Below are 20508 nucleotides of genomic sequence, written 5' to 3'. Positions count from 1 at the left end.
GTCCAGAGGAGCAGAACTCGTCCGTGAGGAGAATCGGCAGGTATTTGCTCCAAAAAGCCGAAAGTCTCCTACATCAACAGGAGACGGAATGTTTCTAGAGATGATTGAACCAAGTTAATATGTCTGCAGCAGCAAGGATGGGCTACTTTCATCCAAGGGATGCAATTTTCGCTGCCGTTATATAGGCGTACCACCGCAAATGTAGTGAAATGGAGGAAACAGCTTGTCAATGCTGCCAGCAAGTGCTGGCTGTGGATGTGCCGCTGGCAAATGCGTTATATACCATGCGAGAAGATGTGAAGCTAATAACAGGCATGCCGAGTGTTTACATTACAACATGTGTAATCATGTAGCTCTGTTGTTACCGGACGCGCTTCTACCGGTTCCATGGCGTAACTGTCTACACTGCCGGCGAAGCTGAGTCAATGTCCACCCTTCTCGCAGCGTCCAGGTCCCCTCTCTTCCCAGGCACCCTCCGTGTCCACACTCACCCTTGGTGATGTGGATCGTGGAGGGATGGTCTCGCACTGAACGCGGCCGGCGCGGCCGGGCCGCGGCGCCGCCAGCACCAGCACCAGCGCCAGCGCTGCCAGCGACGAGCGGGCGGTGGAGCGAGCCATGACGCGGATGGCGAGCGACTGACGTTCCGGCCGGCCGGCCCGGCTGTGCGATCGGCCGCCCGCCGGGGCGCCGGCCGCCCAACGGCCGCTAATGCAGCCGCGCGGCGACGGCGGGGGGCGCCCGGCCCGACCCCGGCGCCCGACACGCCGGCTCATCGCCGTCCAGCTGCGGACGGCCGGCGCCGGCCGCCGGGCGGCTAGCGACAACGCCGGCCGTCAGCCGCCGGTGTCGGGTCATGCCGGGTCGTCCACCGCCAGGGGACGGTCACAGGTGCTGTCCACCGCCAGGGGACGGTTCAGGTGACTGTCCACCGCCAGGGATGGTCCACAGATGCTGTCCACCGCCAGGGGACGGTCAAGGGTGACTGGTCCACCGCCAGGGACGGTTCACAGGTGACTGTCCACCGCCAGGGGACGAGTTCACAGGTGGACAGTCCACCGCCAGGGGAACGGTCCACAGGTGGACGGTCCACCCGCGGCGACGGGGGAGGTTCAGTCAGGGGTCAAGCTGGTGTCCACCGCCACGGGGACGGTTCACAGTGTGACTGTCCCACCGCCAGGGGACGGTCACAGGTGAATGTCCACCGCCAGGGGACGGTTCACGGTAGCCTGTCCCACCGCCAGGGGACGGTTCACAGGATGGACTGTCCCACCGACCAGGGGACCGGTTCACAGGGTCTGACTAGTCCACCGCCAGGGACGGTTCCAAGGTGACTGTCCACCGCCAGGGACGGCTCACAGGTGGACTGTCACCTGCAGGGGACGGCTTCCATGGTGACTGTTCCACCGCCCGGGGACGGTCACGAGGTGACTGTCCACCGCCAGGGGACGGTTTCCAGGTGACTGTCCACCGCCAGGGGCACGGTTCACGGGTGACTGTCACCGCCAGGGACGGTTACAGATGCATGTCCACCGCCAGGGACGGTTCACGGTGACTGTCCACCGCCAGGGGGACGGTTCAACAGGTGAAGTCCACCGCCAGGGGACGTTCACAGGTGACTGTCCACCGCCAGGGACGGTTTCACAGGTGACTGTCCACCGCCAGGGGACGGTTCACAGGTGAACTGTCCACCGCCAGGGGACGGTTCACAGGTGACTGTCCACCGCCAGGGGACGGTTCCAGTGACTGTCCCCGCCAGGGGACGGTTCACAGGTGGCTGTCCACCGCCAGGGGACGGTTCACGGGGACTGTCCTCCGCCAGGGGACGGTTCACAGGTGACTGTCCTCCGCCAGGGGACGGTTCACAGGTGACTGTCCACCGCCAGGGGACGGTTCACAGGTGACTGTCCTCCGCCAGGGGACGGTCCACAGGTGACTGTCCACCGCCAGGGGACGGTCCACAGGTGACTGTCCACCGCCAGGGGACGGTCACAGTGACTGTCCCGCCAGGGGACGGTCACAGGGACTGTCCACCGCCAGGGGCACGGTCACAGATGACTGTCCTCCGCCAGGGGACGGTTCACTGTGTCCTCCGCCAGGGGACGGTCACAGGTGACTGTCCTCCGCCAGGGGACGGTCTACAGTGACTATCCTCCGCCAGGGGACGGTTCACAGGTGGCTGTCCTCCGCCAGGGGCACGGTCTACAGATGACTGTCCTCCGCCAGGGGCACGGTCTACAGATGGCTGTCCTCCGCCAGGGGCACGGTCTACAGATGACTGTCCTCCGCCAGGGGCACGGTCTACAGATGGTTGTCCTCCGCCAGGGGCACGGTCTACAGATGACTACAGGTAACTGTCAACCACCGGAAGACGGTCCACACTCCACAGTATCATGTCGATATCGGTTCTCACCCGCCTTTCCAACGTCAGGTGTCAGCCCGCACCAGACCGCCCGCCGTAAGATTTTCGCCTACCCGGCTACGCACTGCCGGGCACCGGTCCGTGCCTTTGCTTTGAATTCTTAGGAAAAGGTTTGGCGTACCCCACCACAACACGTCAGTCATTGATCCACCCGATCGTCCACCGCAAAGAAGTGCCAAACACCCGACCGTCCACGGGCAAGTATCCGTCCACACTGGGTCGTCCACTGTAATGTGGATGTCCACGCGATTGCCCGTGGGGACTGTTTGTCGAGGCCAAACGGAACAGTCGCCGAAATAAATACCCCGCTTGTGGCAGGACGTCGTGATGCTCAGGTAATATTTCACATGAGTGTGCCTTTGCAGTTGGGCGGCTCTACAGCTTGCTGTCGCAGGGTTTTTCCTCGGTGAAAATGGCATGGCGTTGGCTTTGCATGGTACGTCAAACTTTTGGCCAGCATCGACTATCGAACTCGGATTGCTCTCCTTGAATGACGGGGTGTGGTGTGAGGGGAGCAGATGTAATGACGCATGCGAGCTGAGCCGATGAGAATACCTACTTTTCGAACTTCTTGAAATGTTTTCACGTGAGCAGGTGCGCGAGAGCCTACGCTGATAGCTTTGTCGAAAAGTATGTATTTTTTCGCCGTGGGGTTCTCGTGTACAGCATCCTCAACCTTACGAGGCCGTATGAAGTTGGAGGTCATGTGGTGGCAATTTTAACGGGAGCTAAAAACCCGAGTTCAGTTTCCCTTGTGCTGACTTTCAAACCGTGTAATGGAATCATGCGTTTAACCATCTTACTGACTGTTTCATCGTAGCCATGGGCTGACGAAAACGGCCCTTTTGCAAAGAGCAAAACCTTGGCTACCGTCAGGGAACTGTACCACGTGCTCCTCAGGGAGCTGAAGGGAAAGATCATTGGCAAAGATATAGAACAGGAGAGTGTTAAGTAACGAACGTCCGAATATCCAATGGGACTGCTCGGAGATGTGGACAGGTGCTGATTGCTGCGCCCGTCAGCTGCACAAGTCAACTGAGCATGGCCACGAAGCAGACCCGAGAGCACCAGATCGGGTCAGTTTCGTAAGTTTCCGCTTGGTAAAGAGCTTCGCTTGGTTCATCACGTCGAATCAGCTGGCCAGATCAATGGGAAAAAGAACGACATGGTCCTGACGGTCGACGATGCAGAGGAGGTAGTCAGATACGGTAAGAAGCGCGGCTCCTGTGGAAGGATACGGGCAGAAAGAGTGGTGAAAGATGAGGAAGTGTGATTTTTAGTCATGTATGAGTAGAACTGGCCCCGACCCGCTTCCCCTCTTCAAGCGTGAAAAGGGCAAGAGCGATGGAATTGGACCAAGAGCTGATCACTTCGAAGGGCTACGGTGGATCATGTGTGGAGCAAGATAGGGAATGTTTTCATGGTTCAAGATACCCAGGTTTTGGGACAGGTGCTAATAATGTGAATGATGAGAGCAGCGGGGATGTTAAAGCATAGCCCAATGATCCGAATGCAGACAGATTCAAGACAACATGCTCAAAAGGATTTTCGTACAGAAAAGGGGAGACTGAAGGACTGGAGAGAGGCAGTTTTGATGGAAAACGCAGAGACAACTTCCCAGGCAGCATACACGAAGGCTCAAGAGGCACTCCTATCTAGAACATCACCTACGACTTACGGAGTCACCCGTACCAAGTTCTCGTTTAGCTTGTCAGTTCAGCGTACGATTTTTGCTCTCATTGACGGATGCTGAGAGAATGAGAATGATCTGAACATGAGAATGGTTTAAAACATGATCATTTTTTTATCTCATTCCCATTCTCATACGACGGGTGCTTCAAAAGATCATGGTGGAACATTGCTCATCGTGTCCCCCCCCCCCCCGCCCTGATAACATCCTACCTAACGTCATATCGCTCTTCGTGTAGGAATGCATTCTGTACCTTTTCCTCATTGGAGGATAAGTGGAATTGCCCCTTCTGTACAGAAAGAGGGGCATGCTTTTATGAGCACACAGGTGTCTGTCTACCGCCGCTACCTTATTCGGACGGGGGCAGCTCTAAGGGAGCATTCGCAGCACACCAATAACGTCCTGGTCTACCTGACGTCACGTAAGATCTTTGCCTGATGTGACTGTAGTGCATCAACTTTTCTGTTAACATCCTGGTAACTTTGTGATAATATAACTGCCCATGTGAGACACTCGCATTTACGTTCACATGTACTGCGCGTGCATCTAACAGTGAGGACTGCATTTTGCTGTTTGTAATGCATATCACGCCTTTCCCTCACTCGTCGTCGGCCCCAGCCGCACAAATTTACTTACTTATAAATGAACCTGTTACGCTTTTTCAGTCACGCTTCGATGAAGTAACCGAAGAAGATTCTGCGCTTCCGAAATAATTTACGTGTCGTCACGTAGAATCTTCGGCGTCCGGTCTTCTGCGGACAAATCAAGGCGCAGAATCCATGGGGTGTGACGTTGGCTGGCTGGCTGACGTCACGTTATGGATTCTTTGTCATTAGGCACAACTGACTGCTGCTGTCTAAGCGCCCTTAAAGGGAATGTTCCACCTTCATATGGGGTTTGAGCTGAAGTAGCCATCTTGAGGACCTTTTGATGCAGTTCACGGCCAAGGCCTTTTTAAGACCCGAGCCCTCTGGTTCGTGAGTTACACGCCCGCAAAACTACAAACAGGTTTATTGGGAGACTACTTCAAAGTCACATTTGCATTGATGCCGTCATAGAAACGTCATACAATTGCCGTTATATTGCAGGCTGTTGTCTGCTTATGGTCCAAGCAGCATGGCCGCTGATACATTCGCAAGAGCAATGATGCGCACGTATGATGCAATCTGCGGAAGGTGATTGGCTGTTAGTAAGATTTCGCTGCTGAATGTGTGTCGCGAACGTAAGCGTGAGCACTTTCGGGTTGTGTGACAAGCGTCGCCAATGGGCATTTTTCCTGATTTCTAGACCATAGGTTAATATTATAAAAAGAGAACGCCACTGCTGCAAAAAAGTAAAGCAACGAAAAAAACAGCACTCTCCCGAATGTTTTGAAAAAGAACATGCGACAGCAAATCTGCCTTGCTTCCCCCGCTGGCGTTTTTTCCTCTGCTAGAGTGTTTCTTACAGACAGCTCGGTCGGCGCCTTGTGTACCGGAGCAAAGAACCTTGCATGGGTTTATGGGCTAGCAAAGCCTTATAAAACTAGGGAAATATTACGGTAATTTCAGATTTGTATTTTACTTACACATATTGCAAAACAAATTTAAATCTTAACGAAGAAATGATGTCCGCCAAGTACAGCCTTTTGAACTGTATTACCATGAACCCCTGGGACTTCGTTTTGAAGTGAGCTCACGGTGAAATGCGGTGTTATAACCAAAATCCTGTGCGGAAATTGCGAGAAAACCCGCTATTTGATAGTCCCGCGGGTGATGCAGGAGTGGGATTACACCTATTTCACGTTAAAGTGTGATTAGAGTGTGAATCAGGCGCTTGAAATGGGTGTGATCACTGGTGGTAAGTGCCATCGGCTTGTATTAATCTTGATATGATGGTGGGTGTGCGTGCGAGGTTTGTTCTTCTGAGAGAGAGCATTGTTTTGGTATTCATTAAATCTAATGACGCCAAAAAAATGTGCTAGATTGATACCTGCCTCTATCTTTAGATTTGCGTTTAAACATAACAAAGTAGTGATGTGGGCAAACCGAAAGAAACACTAGCACCCATGCTGCAGGAGTGTTCAAAGGCAAGTTGCTGCTTCATTATGATCTTGCCAACATTTCGAGCCTATTGAGATATTGCAGCATGTAATAAATTCATTCCATGCCATCACATTAACAATTTATTTTGGCCCTACAGGCGGGTCCATGCAGCTCATTAATGCACATGTTTGGTGTAAGCTTGCATGATACGGCCCTGCAATATTATTTCCCTTAAGAATTCTGACAAATAGTACTGCATTATTATAGATGACATACCACTGTCTTAACAAATTTTGTGTGCAGGCAAGCATTGCTTGTGCGTCATCATTGTCGGTCACTGCAACCTGCGTGAGATGCTCAGTGCTGGGAAAGGTGGAAAAGTATTGATATTGGTTTCTTGGATAGCACTTAACAATATTTTTATCATGAGCCTAGTGTGCACTGGCAGCACCATCCCTTCCTTGCATTCTGCCCATCTAACCATGACTACATGCACTTGTCATGTTTCCAGTCTTGTGCAAGGTCAGCAGGGTTGTAGTTCCATTGTAATATTTTATTGTTATACATGTGCTACTTCTTGTGTGAACCATATTTTTTAGTGGAGCAGCCTGATGTCTGCATGTTGCATGGATGTGGAAGCAGAATACATGTTTGCATCTCATGTCATCTATATTTTGTGGATTCCTAAAACAGGCTAGAAGTAAGTGATTCCACTTATTGTGTGCTTTGCTGAAAGTGATTTGTGCATGGTATCACGTGTTTTGGTCACTCATGTGTCAGATGCGGAGTCAATACAAGAATGCATGTTTAACCCATCTTTTCATGATGAAATCTATTATGTAAGCAGCAGGGATTGCAGTACAAAACTATACCATTGTTCATTATGCCATGCCACAGTACAGCACTGAAATAGTGCCACGATGACACTGTTGACCCGTGCCATTACACAATGTAGCACATTGGATGACTACTCTATGTCAAGCCTATGAGATAACTTATAATTTATGACTGGTAATGACTGATTTCACAACGCCAAAGGACGATCACCTGCGAGAATGCTGTTGCGCCACAATGGTTATATCAGGGTTAACTAGTAATTGCATCAATAATCCCAACACAAGAAAAATATTCTTGGTAGCTCAACATTGCCATCTCCACCGCAGAAATAGCAATGCTTTGGCAATCAGTTCAGAGCAACGTTACAGATTTATTAATTTTTGTATGCAACTGCATTTCCAGTTACAAATAATCAAGAAAAAAACCGCTGCGCACATCACGTGATTTCAATGTCAGGACTGCAGCCTTGCAGGCAACGATAAGTCAACAATAAATATTGACCTTTTCAACAGTCCTTGGCAGGTTTCGGCAAAAGATTCATGACGCTATATGACAGTCTTCTCAGCATGTCGTGCTTTGATATTAGTAATCTGCCCCAAAAGCTGGCGATCGCCACGCTGCACATGCCAAACAGCCCACTAAAGCTTCTCTTACGACCAGACAAAAAATCCACAAACAAGCCATTCACAGCTAATCCGCCACGCAACGCAGCACCCGCGACGAGAATGGCCGGTTGGAGTCAGCTTTCGTGCGTGTCGAGGTATTCTTTAGGTCTGGCTACCAGATGCTGCCAGGTATTGCTGTCGTCACAAAACCATTCCATGACGCCATCAAACAATGGCGTAATGGAGGGTATTTTTACAAACTTTGAAATTTTACCACCTAGGGTTGTTTTTGAACCTTGAAAGCTTACTAATAGTTACAAGTAAGCTTTTCCCTCATACCTGATACTTATCTCGACATCTTAAAATGTGGAACATTTCCTTTAGCATGCGCTTGGGGGTCAAATTGACCCCCCTTAAAGTATTATCCGGAATGATTACCGAACGGCGCGGAGTAGCCGCGCCAAATTTTGCAAACCTGTAGACAATTGAATAGAGAATCGTTTGACATAACAAATTTGGATGTACCTTGTGAGGTCGCTAACCCATGGCAGGTCAAAGTCAGGCCATGGTTTCAACGAAGGCAATTTCAAAGGAATCGTTCGATCTGATACAATAACGGAGTGTTTGACGAAACCATACATGTCTGAGATGCTTTCTTACACACCACAAAAATTGAATGAGCAAATTACATCGACCGAAGGTCAGGTATGAAGGTCAGACCAAAGTCAAAACCAACCTGATTTATTACTCTAGGGCTTGCTGTATGGGATGGTTTGTAGTGCTCATTTTGAATTTATTGACAGCAGGAACGGCATTAAGCATCTTCCATTGACTTATTGGAGGTCACAACAGGTCATTGACCTAGGATGACCTGGGTCGACATTTTGTTTTCAGAACATGCTGCCTAGCGTAATCTTTGTCGCTTATTCAAATGCAAAACTCAGAGTAGTCTTGTATGATTTTGGTCGCCATGACCTTCAAAGGGTAAAACAGTCACTGACCTCCGAGGGGCTTGTGACCTTTTACTTAGAAACAGTTGCCTAGGTTATGGGATCACTTAACAGACCAACCTGGAATTTGACCTTCTTTGACCTTATTTGACCTAAAGATTATGACCTAGGAAGCTCAAACCTTGACTTATGTGAGCTCACGTACAGGTCAAGAAAATCCTTTAAAATTTGGTGGGTCTGGATTTCTTAGTTCCCGAGATCTCAGGGGGGTCAAACTGACCCCCCGCCCCACCTGAGCGAAGGGTATCTCGCCGGCCACCCGGGGCGCGTGTTAAATCTCATATCACCATGGCCGGGTCGCTGCGAACACTCCCAGTGCAGTCGTCGATGTAGGCTGTCCAGCAGTGCATATGTGCAATGCGGGATAGTCTACGCCTGCAGATTCTGGCCACACGCCTGGCGGACCCGCCTGTGCTGCTGCGTTTATGGAGGGACGAGACCTACCAACAACTGCGTGATTTAAGAAGGCACAGCCAAGGCCTACCTGTAAATGGCTACGTACTTTTCCCACAGAAGCGTTCATGTATCAGCTGTTTCCTTATTTAAATACGTGGGAAGCCGTGCCACGACATCCTGATTTATACTGTTCTGAAACACTGCACGTCGCCAATGACTCGTTCTTTGCACGTTTCTGTACAACTTTGGCCTCACCATGTGCCTGCAGGTGATCAATGTTTGGTAAGTGTACGCTGAATTAGGTTAGGATAGGTATGGTCTTAATGTTAGGCGACGTACTTTCCTTGTGTATACCTACAATAACATGTTTATTACATACAATAACCTGGCTCTCATATCCGAGTAAAAACAGTGTAAAAGGATCTGTTTTAGAATACCTTTGATTAGTTTTCATAACATATGACCACACCGCAATTATACTTAATTATATTTTATTATACTTCATTTACTTAATTATACTTAACCCTTATCTTTATTCGCCGTTTTCATAACACGGGCTAATAGGGGAAGGGGGGCGATGCGCCCCCCCCGCTGCTGTTTCGGAACTAGGTAAGATAGAGCCTGGTGGAAAAAGCCATTGGATTGGTCTCTGCAGTATCTCGTGATTAGTAACAAGTTGGATGTTGCTAAGTTAAAAATCTGCCCCATGAGGCCAAGGCAAAGAACAAATTCCCCTGATTTTTCCTCTTCAGATCTGCACGCTTATATACACAAAACCCTGCCTTGTAACGACATAGCCCTAAATAAGCGTATTTCCTATAACATTTATGAGTACAGTGGCATGCAGCTTCACTCGCTTAGAGCAAGCATTTCACATGAAGGTGCCTGTTAATGTAGCAGTGCCGGCCCGCCTCGCGCGGTCCGCGAAATCGTCGGTTGCCGACCCCGGTCGCACCCGGCCTTGGGTCACACCGGCCGTAGACTGCTCGGCAGTGCTCATAAAAAATCGTGGCTGCTCAAACTACGCTGCTCAAGCCAGAAACACTGGAGGGACGTTTAAGGCGCTAAAATACGCGCAATGAATGCCTCAGAAGGTATCGAAAATTTGAGCGCGATTGCTCGGAATGCCGGAGAGGTATCCTTAGAAGACACTGATGCTGGAGGTCACATTGATCCTCTTATCAGGGCGAGTCTATATATATATATATATATATAATATATATATATATATTATAATTATCTATATCTATATAATATTTATATATCATATATTACAAGTATTTGTAAACATGCATGTATATATATATGTATATGTATATATATATATATATATATATATATATATATATATATATATATATACTAAAGACAACGCTTTACTTAGCACTCTCGCGTTGTGGTATTATAAAGTGCTTTATGTCATTGCTCTGCAGTGTCCTCAGCTTAACAACGGGATGAAAGACTACGATACGCAATCACGGGTTTCGTGCGGTTGAACAAGAAGAGTGTGTTTCACTTGGATTCCTTCAGCAATAAGCTTCCTATGTAGTAAAGCTAGTATCCAGAGATAGTTTATCCTTGGTCATTTTAATGCGAACGTGCCGTAAGCAGCCTGACACCTCTGCAGGGCACAACACGTGAAAGTTTGCCTTACAACGCTGGCTGATCGTGCCAATGGCCCTTTGGATAGCAGGCTGGACCTCACATTTGGTAGGTGACCTCCGCCGTGCTTTGAATTTTCAGCACAGTCGTTCATGCTCCGCCGCAATAAATGAAAACCTTGGTTACAAGCAGCGATGTAATTCCGTTGCGTGGTGCCATGCAAATCGGTTCCACTCGGCTAACAGACTAAGGAAATATGATCCCATGTTGCAATCCGGGTGGCGGTGCTAGTGTGAACGCAACAATGAGTGCTTAGCCAATACCGACTTCATCAACAACCAAAAACATGATAATGTGTACATACACCTGCAACCAATTATAAATGAACTAGTATGCGCTCGGGTGGAGGGTCAATTTGGCCGCTTAAAGGTTTTTTTCGGAATGATTTCCAAACGGCCAAATTTTGCATGAATGTAGACAATATAAGAGCAGATCGTTTGGTATAAAAAATTAGATGCAGCTTGAAAGGTCTCTTACCTACGGCTGGTCAAAGTCGGGCCATGCATTCAGCGAAAGCTGTTTCTAGGGAATCGTTCAATCTGGTGCAAAAGTGGAAGATAAGACGAAGTCAGTCATTTTTTAGATTGTTTCTGAGGTAACACAGCAATTGAATTAGCAATTTGAATTGAGGTAGGGTCAAGTATGAAGGTCGGACCAAGGTCCAAGCCAACCTGTTTTATTACTGAAGAGCTTGCTGCATACCATAGTTTTTGGTGCTCATTGTTGATTTGTTGATACCAGAAGCCCCATTATACACCTTCCATGGACTTCACAAAAGTCAGAATAGGTCACTGACCTAAAATGACCCAGGTCAACATTTTATTTTTAGGACCATACTGACTGGCGTAATCCTTGACGCTTGTTCAAATGGAAAAATCAAAGTAGCCTTGTATGATTTTGGTCACCATGACCTTCGAAATGTCAAACAAGGTCACTGACCTTAACTGAGCATCACTAAACATTTGGTTAAAGCAGTTGTCTAGGTTTTCAGTGACTGCATGAGAAGGTCCGGGGCAGAAGGTCGACACTAATCTGGAGTTTGAACTCAGTTTGACCTTGTTTTATCCGAAGATTATGACCTAGGGGTCTTAGAATTTGACAAGAGCTCACGTACATGCCAACACATTCTGGGAATTTAGTGTATCTAACTTTCTCAGTTTTTGAGCTCTTACGAGGGCAAATTGCCCTCTACCCGAGCGAAGGGTATTCAACCGGCCACCTGGGCGCGCGTTAAAAAAGCTCGAAGGCAGTATCAGGTAATTGGACATAAAAGCGTACGAGCTTTTGATTAAGACGATAACCTTTAAGTGTTTGCGATTAGTTGGTATAGAAACGCCATCTTTCGTCGTCAGGCTAATGCACCACAATCAATACTAACTCCAGGCGGATCATGCGTCGCAACTCATTCGTGTAAAGGAAATGAGGATGCTTTTCACTACCGTCAATCGTTTGTATTAAATGGAATCGCATTTGCTTGATTTACACTCGCGTTACGTTTATCAACGAACCCAGGTAATACAGACAATCCATCCCTAAGGGTTACAAGAAGCAGCGATGCAGGAACCTCCCTATCCTGGAACTGTCAATCCGGCGTGAAAAGCCGTGGAAACAAAGGAGTGTCGAAATCCAACTCAAAGTCTTGGAAACTGGGGGAATGGGGGAACGGGAGAACAGGTGGGCAGCGGGCACCCAATCATGCGGGGTAAGAGACGATCCTATGCACAACGCTGAGGGAGGGGAACAGAGGAATTCATCACCCACACAGACAGGGGAATAGACGGGCACCGAGCACACATGCAGGCAGCGAGACGGTATACAGTGAGACGGTAGGCAGTAAGACGGTATACGTTTCGAGAACACATTCACGTAGGGAAATAGAAGAGTCCGAGCGCACAATCACCAGGGGAACAGAAGGACCCCTGCACAATTCAGGCAGGGTAACAAGAGATCTATTCGAGCAAACATTTAGCAGGGCAACAGAGAGATCTAAGCAAACACTGAGGCAGGGAACAGGACCCCTGGCCTTCGCTCACGCCGGGAAACGGGGATTCGAACGTGTACTCAGGCAAGGAGCAGAGCGACACGAGCTCATACTCTGGAATTAGACCGTAGAAAAACGACCACACACTCAGGGCAGAGCAACGGAGGAACCCCAGTACATACTCAGGCAGGGTAACAGATGGGTTCGAGCACACACACGGGTAGGGTAACAGAGGTACTCCAGCACACACTTAGGCAGGGTAACAGAGGTACTCCAGCACACACTCAGGCAGGGTAACAGAGGGACCCCAGCACACGCTCAGGCATTGTAACGTAGAAAGACGACCACACACCGAGGCAGAGCAACAGAGAGGCCGCAGCACGCACTCAGTGTTCTCATGAACTGAAATTATCCCATGGACCCATGTACAACGGACGACCTGTCAGTTTGCAGTAGTTAAGAGCCATTGAGCAAAACGCGTATGCGATCAGCCTCAGGCGTCGATGTGTGTACAAAGGTATGGAATGGTCATAAACGGATTAAATATAATGTGATGTGCCGTCGTGTCGTATATATATATATATATATATATATATATATATATATATATATTGATGATGTGGGTAAAGCTACAAGTGGCTTGTCAAGCACAAGAAACCTGAAAATGTTGCGAAACGCTTATGAACTGATGCGATGTGGGCTCTAACTGCGTGGGGTGCCGGAGATGAGGAGGATCTTTCTCTTAAAAATGTCGGGATCTGATTGGTATCACTAGTCTGGTTGGTACGGGCCTTTGGCGCATTTACGAACAGGTGTGACATGACTCACCTCTTCTATTGGTTAGTCTCTGTAGCGGTGACATAGTGTCCCAGTGTCATAGAGCCAAATCTCGTAAGTTTTTTTCTTCCTCGCCATTGCTCTGTTTTGCTCGACAGCGCAAAGGAAGGCCGGATCATAATGGCTCATTCGTCACCGCTTTCTACTCGTCTATAATATGCCCCTCTCATAACAACCTCCGACAATCGAGGTTGTCATTTGACATACCAAACGTAAAGGGACTGCCCACTGACAATCTTTTTGAGCTCAATCGGTAGGTAGGTCCAGTGCCACCTGATTCAGAAAATATATTTTGCTCAGCCATTTACTCAGTGATCAGCCTATTTTCCAAACTAGTATCTTTACCATTTTTCTTATGGGGAGGGCATGTGGCTTGATGGTATATGTGCCAGTAGTTTGAGCCATAAAGTGGACGGAGCGCCAGCTTAGCAAAAAGGTACAAAAGAGCCAATATTGCCTGCGTTGTCTGGCACCTGCCTGAGGTTGAAGGTGGTCCTCTTGAACCACAGTCTTCGTCACACGAGAAGACATAATTCGATTATAGAGCAAAATTTAGATTTCCGTCACGCTCTGGACAAAAGTATGTCAAACGTCCAGTCACCCAATCCATTTAACATGTAATTTTGCACATGCTGGCTATGACCGTATGGTAAATGCTCACAACGCCCCCTTGAAAGAACACTGCTAAATCAGATTTGTTGTTGCATCTGACACGGCCCACTGGCAGCTATTCTGGAAGTGTCGTCCCTCTCTGGAGAGTCGCTCATGTTTTACGACGCCATACGCCTCCGTAGAGATCAGCCCGGTCTTACACATCAGCGTCGTGCGCCACTTACCCAAAACCGCGATCGGCTCTGCTCTGTCCGAATACCCAGAGGTCTCCCTCTGCATGCGTGGCTCCAACAGCCATCGCGGCATCCGTCCACCCTCTCAGAGCGAGTCGTCCCAGTTCCGACCGAGTGCCCGGCCAGCCGCGTGTCACGTAAAGCGAATGGTGTGTACCTACCTGCGGGGAGGCGCGGCCCTCCCGCGGGGCGCTGCTGCTGGATAAAACCACCGGGGCCGGCGGCTTACGATGGCACTCTCTGTGCAGCGGTGTGCGGCACTGGGAATGACCAACAGCCCCAGGTGAACGGCAGCACAGGTCACGCCCGCCAGGTCAGCACAGGTCACGCCTGCCAGGTCAGCACAGGTCACACCCGCCAGGTCAGCACAGGTCAAACTTGTGGGTCAATGACCGCTCTGAGCAGCTTTGTCTGGCTTATTTTCATGGGATAATTAAGCATATGACTACATCTAGTACCGATATTTGTCAATGCCTGTATCATGTGATCGCTAGGGTTGTCCTTCCCCCTGCTCCCCTCCAAGACACCGGGACTATGCTTCGAAGCTTCTGGTTAGTTTTGAAACGATGTCTCTCCTACCCTTAGCATACGAACTTCACATGAAGTTATGAGCCATAAAGTATGATTAATGTCCGTTATTCCTCACAGGGGTCTGTGTGTGTAGATTCCGTTAAATCGTTTTACGGGGCTAACATGTGTGGTTCTAGATAACCACATTACCAGCAAAGGATATGTCCCATGCCACACGATACGAAGCGAACGATCGCACGCATAACGACCGGAATCGTTCCGATGTTTCTTTGGGTACTCTGAAGGCAGCAATGTCCTGCAGCTTCCGGCAATGGCGTTGAGCGTCCAGCGTTTCAAAAAATTTAATTGAGGCTCCTTAGCTCCCTCGGAGCATTTCTGTTCTCGAACAACATCATCAAGATCACAACTGTGACCCAAACGCGTCCGACAAGCAGCCGGGCACGACTTACTGTATCGATCCCGCGCCAGCACGGCGATACCCGCAGTTCGGCCCGGAGCGAGACCAATCCGATTGCCCGACGGTACCGGCCGCTGCAGGGGCGTCGCCAGGGCAGGGTAGCCGCGCTTCCGCGTTGCCAGGTGCCCGGCCCTCACGGCCGACGTGAGACCCTGCTGACGCGTTGAGCCGGGCGCCGTCGCTGGCTGCGGATCGCTGTGGCTTGCACAGGCTGGTGAGCAGGGATGTTTTGGGTGCCGGGTGTTCATTGTGAACAGGTCCATCACGTGTGCCTGAAGCTGGGCTCACTCCGGTGCACTGGGTGCATCGGAGGGCACTGACGCTCATTAGAGCGACGATGCACCGCTGCGCCGGTCTGGCCGCAACGGAAGAGGCGCCGGGTTTCGCCTGAGGGATCCATGTCACCTTGTTGTTGGTGGGGGTGCTACGCAGACGGCCGCAGCTCCCCCACGACGGGTATCGCGAGATGGGCCGGTTTAGCGGCGCCAGGACTTTCGTGAGGTGGGCCGCTCTGACGGCGCCGCTGCCCACGTCGGTGAGCGCGCACGACGCCGGCCAGCTCGGCCGCCAGTGCAGTGACCGGCGGGACCGGCGCCGGCGGCAGCGATGCGGCGGACATGGCCAGGTACGGTCCCGGCGCGGTCCGCCTCGCGCCGGAGCGGCCCGCCCGGCCACCGCGTGTGAGGAGGCGACGCCGGGCGGTGCGCCGTGGGTCGGCATTGCCCGCCGTGAGTCGTGCAGTGAGCCAAGTCGCGCCCGTCGCCGGCCTGAGCTCCTCACGGCGGCTGACTCCCCCCGCCGTGAGTCGCGCCCGTCACCGGCCTGAGCTCCTCGCGGCGGCTGACTCCCCCCCCCCCCGTGCACCGCAGAGCTACTGACCATGACCTGGGGTCTGGTACTGCTGACCGGCCTGGCGGCGCTGGCGACGCGGCTGACGCCCAGCGGCGCCGACGAGTGCAACTCACGCCCGTGGTGCACGTGCTGCAATACCCCGGCTGCGTGGCCAAGCCGATTCCGTCGTACGCTTGCGTCGGCCACTGCACCAGCTATGTGCAGGTAGGATTGTCGCGGAAGGCTCCGGTAGAGATACCGGACTGTCGGAGGACTGGACACGGCGGTCTCACATCCTGAAGACTGATCCCAGCGGCCTGACAGTCCGAAGAATGAACGCAGTTGTCCGCTAAGTATGCTTGTTTTACAGGTTCCCCTGCGATGACTTGAAGTAACGGGTGCTTAATTGGGTTAGTTTCTGGCACTTGCGACAGGTAAGGCCATTTCCGTGGAAATCCATGCGGCGGTGGTAGATTTCATTCCACAGAAAACTGTTGTAGCTGAAATAATAATTCCAAGGATTTTGCCAAGGATTGGTCGCAAACTTTCCCACCAGCTCCGGAACTTGCGGCCGGCGGAGTCGCCTGTGGCGTGCCATGGACATCGAGGGCTTGTAATCCTGAGACTATCCAGGACCACCGCGTAGCTAGAGGGACTCGCGGGCATCGGACAGTAAACTGACATATTGTGTTGTTTTGTCCTCGAGTGTCCCGCTGTAGCCTGAGGCAGATGGTACGTGCTGTCCCTTTCCTCAAGTGTCGGTCAGTAACTGCTACAGATGAAGTTTGATGCCACTGGCTTTGGCGTTGGACAGTAAACTCTGACAGGGTTGTTAATATGCTGAAGGGACCGTGCCACCCTTGTTAACACACGCCCGGGTGGCCGGCTAGATACCCTTCGCTCGGGTGGGGGTCAATTTGACCCCCCTGAAATCTCAAGAACTAAAAAAGTTAGAACACCAAATCTACAGGTTGTGTTGACCGGTACGTGAACTCACTTAGGTCAAAGTTTCAGGTTCCTAGGTCATGACCTTTGGGTCAAAAAAAGTCAAATGATGTCAAGTTCCAGGTAGGTCTTCAAAGTGCCCCCAGAACCTGGATAACTGTTTCTAAGCAAAGACTCACATTCTCACTCAATGTCAGTGACCTTGTTTGACCTTTGAATGTAAAAGTGACCAAAATCATACAAGATTGCTTTGAATTTTGCATCTGACTAAGCGACAAAGGTTACGCTAGACAGTATGTTCCTAAAACAATATGTTGACCTGGGTTGTTTTAGGTCAATGGCCCATTCTGACCTCTAAGAAGTCCATGGAAGATGTATGATGCGGTTCCTGCTATCAATAAACTCGAAATGAGCACCAGAAACTATCCCATACAGCAAGTCCTAGAGTAACAAAGCAGGTCAATTTTGACCTTGGTGTAACCTTCATACGTGGCCTTAGGTCAATCTTATTTGCTCATTCAACTGTTTTGTTGCCTAAGAAAGCATCCCAGAGATGTATGGCTTTGTTTAACACTCCGTTGTTGGATCAGATTGAAGCATTCCCTAAAAATTGCCTTCGCTGAAACCATGGCCCGACTTTGACCCGCCGTAGGTCAGTGACCTTAGCAGGTACACCTAAATTATTTATGTAAGACGATCCGCCGTTCAATTTTCTACAGCTACACAAAATTTAGCGCGGCTACGCCACGCCGTTCAGAAACCATTGTGGAAAAGCCTTCGGGAGGGGGGGGGGGAGGTCAATTTGACCCCACCCGAGCGCGTGTTAACAGGCGTCGGGCAATAAGCTGTATCCGGGGACCGTGTTGTCCCTGTCATCTGACGCCGGGCAGTGAGCTGCGCTGAAGGAACCGTGCCATCCTCGTCAACAGGTGTCGGGCAGTAAGCTTTGGCAGACAGAGCGCTCCTGCATGTGCTGCCAGGAGAGTGGACAGCGCGAGGCGTCAGTCTCGCTGTTCTGTCCGCAAGCCAAACATGGCGACCCCAAGTTCCGCAAGGTGAGAGCCCGCTTGCTGGGCCGGGAGACGGTCACGTTCGGAGGCGACCTGCACCGCAGTCTTACCTTCTCCGCAGTGTGGCAGATGTACGGGTCGCGTGCCTGTCTGATGCTCAAATGCTCAATATTTCTACTTAATCTCCTGATGGAGTATTTGTGGTACGCTACTGCGAATATTTTTGGGGGGTATGTCGCTAGCACGCAATGTAAACAACACACAGCAGTGGTCCACGTCACTGTATGCAGGCCTGAAATGACGGCATTCAAACAACGAGCACTTGACCAAGGATGCCTCCCAAGAGTGCGGAACGTGGACAACTGCTGTGTGTTGTTTACAGGGTGTGCTAGCGACATACCCAAAAAGTAATACGCCATCAGGACATCGAGCCGAAATATTGAGCATTAAAATTAATGCCGTCGTTTTAGGCCTGCAGACTTTGAGCCTGCCTCGATTCTTCGGGCTAGATGGTCAGAAAACTATCGTAATGGAAAGGACGAAACTACGGTCTCAGGATGGATCACCTGACCGAAGGGTTCATTTCAGGGCGGATCATCCCGGTAAACCTTCCGTCGCGAGCGCTGGCTGGCAAAGCGTTGACCTCGTCGATCACCCCCTGTTAATTGGTTAATCCCAGGGCCGTAGGTGCAGGTGCTGACGCGTTATGTGGAGCATGGCTTTGGGGGCTCGGGCCCCTCCCCTTCCCCCAACCTTTGGGATAACTCAGCCGTAAGCTTATGACGTTACATGGAGGGAGCGACTCGACGTGCCTTTGGGCCATCAACCGGTCATCAAGGTCGTGTCCTCTTGCACCCCTCCTCCCGTCCCCTCACCCCTGACCTCTAACACGATCCCCAAATTATGACCTCCCACTAGCCACACCACGCCTGTGGCATCGCCCACAAACTTGACCTTCCATGCGGACCAGGCCCTTCGACCCTGCCTTTCGCCCCGAATCGTGAGCTTCTATACTGACCGGACCGCCCGTCTCAGTGACACCGTCCCCAGGTTGTGATCATCCCCGCTGACTAGACCACTGACCCTAATGACACCGTCCCAGATCGTGACCTCAATGACAGCGTCCCCACATCGTGACCTCTATGAAACCGTCCCTAGATGGTGACCTCTACTGCGTCGTCCCCAGATCGTGACCTCTACGGCGCCGTCCCCAGATCGTGACCTCCATGACGCCGTCCCCAAATCGTGACCTCTGTGACCCCATCCCCAGATCGTGACCTCTGTAGCGCCGTCCCCAGATCGTGACGAGAGCGCCGATCGAGTGCATGTGCCGGCCGTGCAGCCAGCAGGAGGACTCGCAGGCCATCCCGCAGGAGGTGGCCGGCTTCGTGTCCGGCGGCGTGCCGCTCGAGTCCATGCCCTTCGTGTGATGACGTCACTCCCGGACGCCGGGTGACGTCACGCGACCGGAACCGACCCGGGCGGCCGTGTCAGCGATGGCGGGCGACTTTCGGACGGCGGTGTGGGAGAGACGAAGCAGAGTAGCACAGCCGCAGATCGACATGTCGGCACGATCTCCAGCAGCGTGACAGAAAACCACGGGGGTTCTACTTAGGCCAGCGACGAGGCGACCAGTCATTAAACCTTCATCTTAAGACATCGCCGCAGTTGCCGCCTCATTGTGAATGCCATTGAAAAAGCTATATCAAGGCATCCAGTTCTTCCCAGAGCCTTGCCTCAAGCAATCTCGCCATCGCTGAAATGGACGCCCAAACTTGCCCGAACTGAAACGCGAGATGGATTTCGCCAATCTGTGAACGCAGCGTGTATATATAATGCATTAGTTATGTTGAGCTGGAAGAGACAAAATGAACGCATATTCGTCCGAAGAAGACACAATAAAGGTCCCTACACCAACATACCCTGCATTTGGCAACGTGGAGCGTCTCCGAAATCATGGCGACAGGTTTCCGGATGCTTAACAACATTCGCCGGCCTCAAGTCGAAGTTAATGAATGAGTGCGACTCGAGTGCTCACAGACAACGGCGAGAGCATACGATGCTGAAAAATACGCATTTGAAACCTTGCATAATAGTGAGCATAAAATGCCATAATTTCCTCTTTCCGATCTCATGACTTATGTTCGTTTTTAGTTCCGTGCAATCGGCTACTTCCATGCAGTGCTTCGTGGCTCATCATCGGCTCCAAGTCCGACTTAACATGAAACCGAATTCGCCACGAGCTTTTTCAGTCCATCTGATCGACGGACGTGCAGAGTCGCCCAATGTGCTGCGACGGACGTCGTCGTCGACGGACGACGGAATATTGCTTTTGGTGTCAGCACGGAGACCTGCAACATTACTTTGAACGCACGTCCGACTTGTCGGGCAAGAGTTGGCGCAAATGTGCTCTGGTTCGATTGTC

At 50.9% G+C, this 20508-nt stretch overlaps 1 pseudogene; it reads left to right on the top strand.

Annotated features, from left to right (window-relative positions):
- Positions 1-15886: 15886 nt before the first annotated feature.
- Positions 15887-20002, top strand: LOC119099277 (bursicon-like; annotated as a pseudogene).
- The last annotated feature ends 506 nt before the right edge of the window (positions 20003-20508 follow it).

Source organism: Pollicipes pollicipes, unplaced genomic scaffold, assembly GCF_011947565.3.
Source record: "Pollicipes pollicipes isolate AB1234 unplaced genomic scaffold, Ppol_2.1 Scaffold_4740;HRSCAF=5597_pilon_pilon_pilon, whole genome shotgun sequence".
Lineage (NCBI taxonomy): Eukaryota > Metazoa > Arthropoda > Thecostraca > Pollicipedomorpha > Pollicipedidae > Pollicipes > Pollicipes pollicipes.
This window is presented reverse-complemented; position numbering and strand designations above follow the sequence as displayed.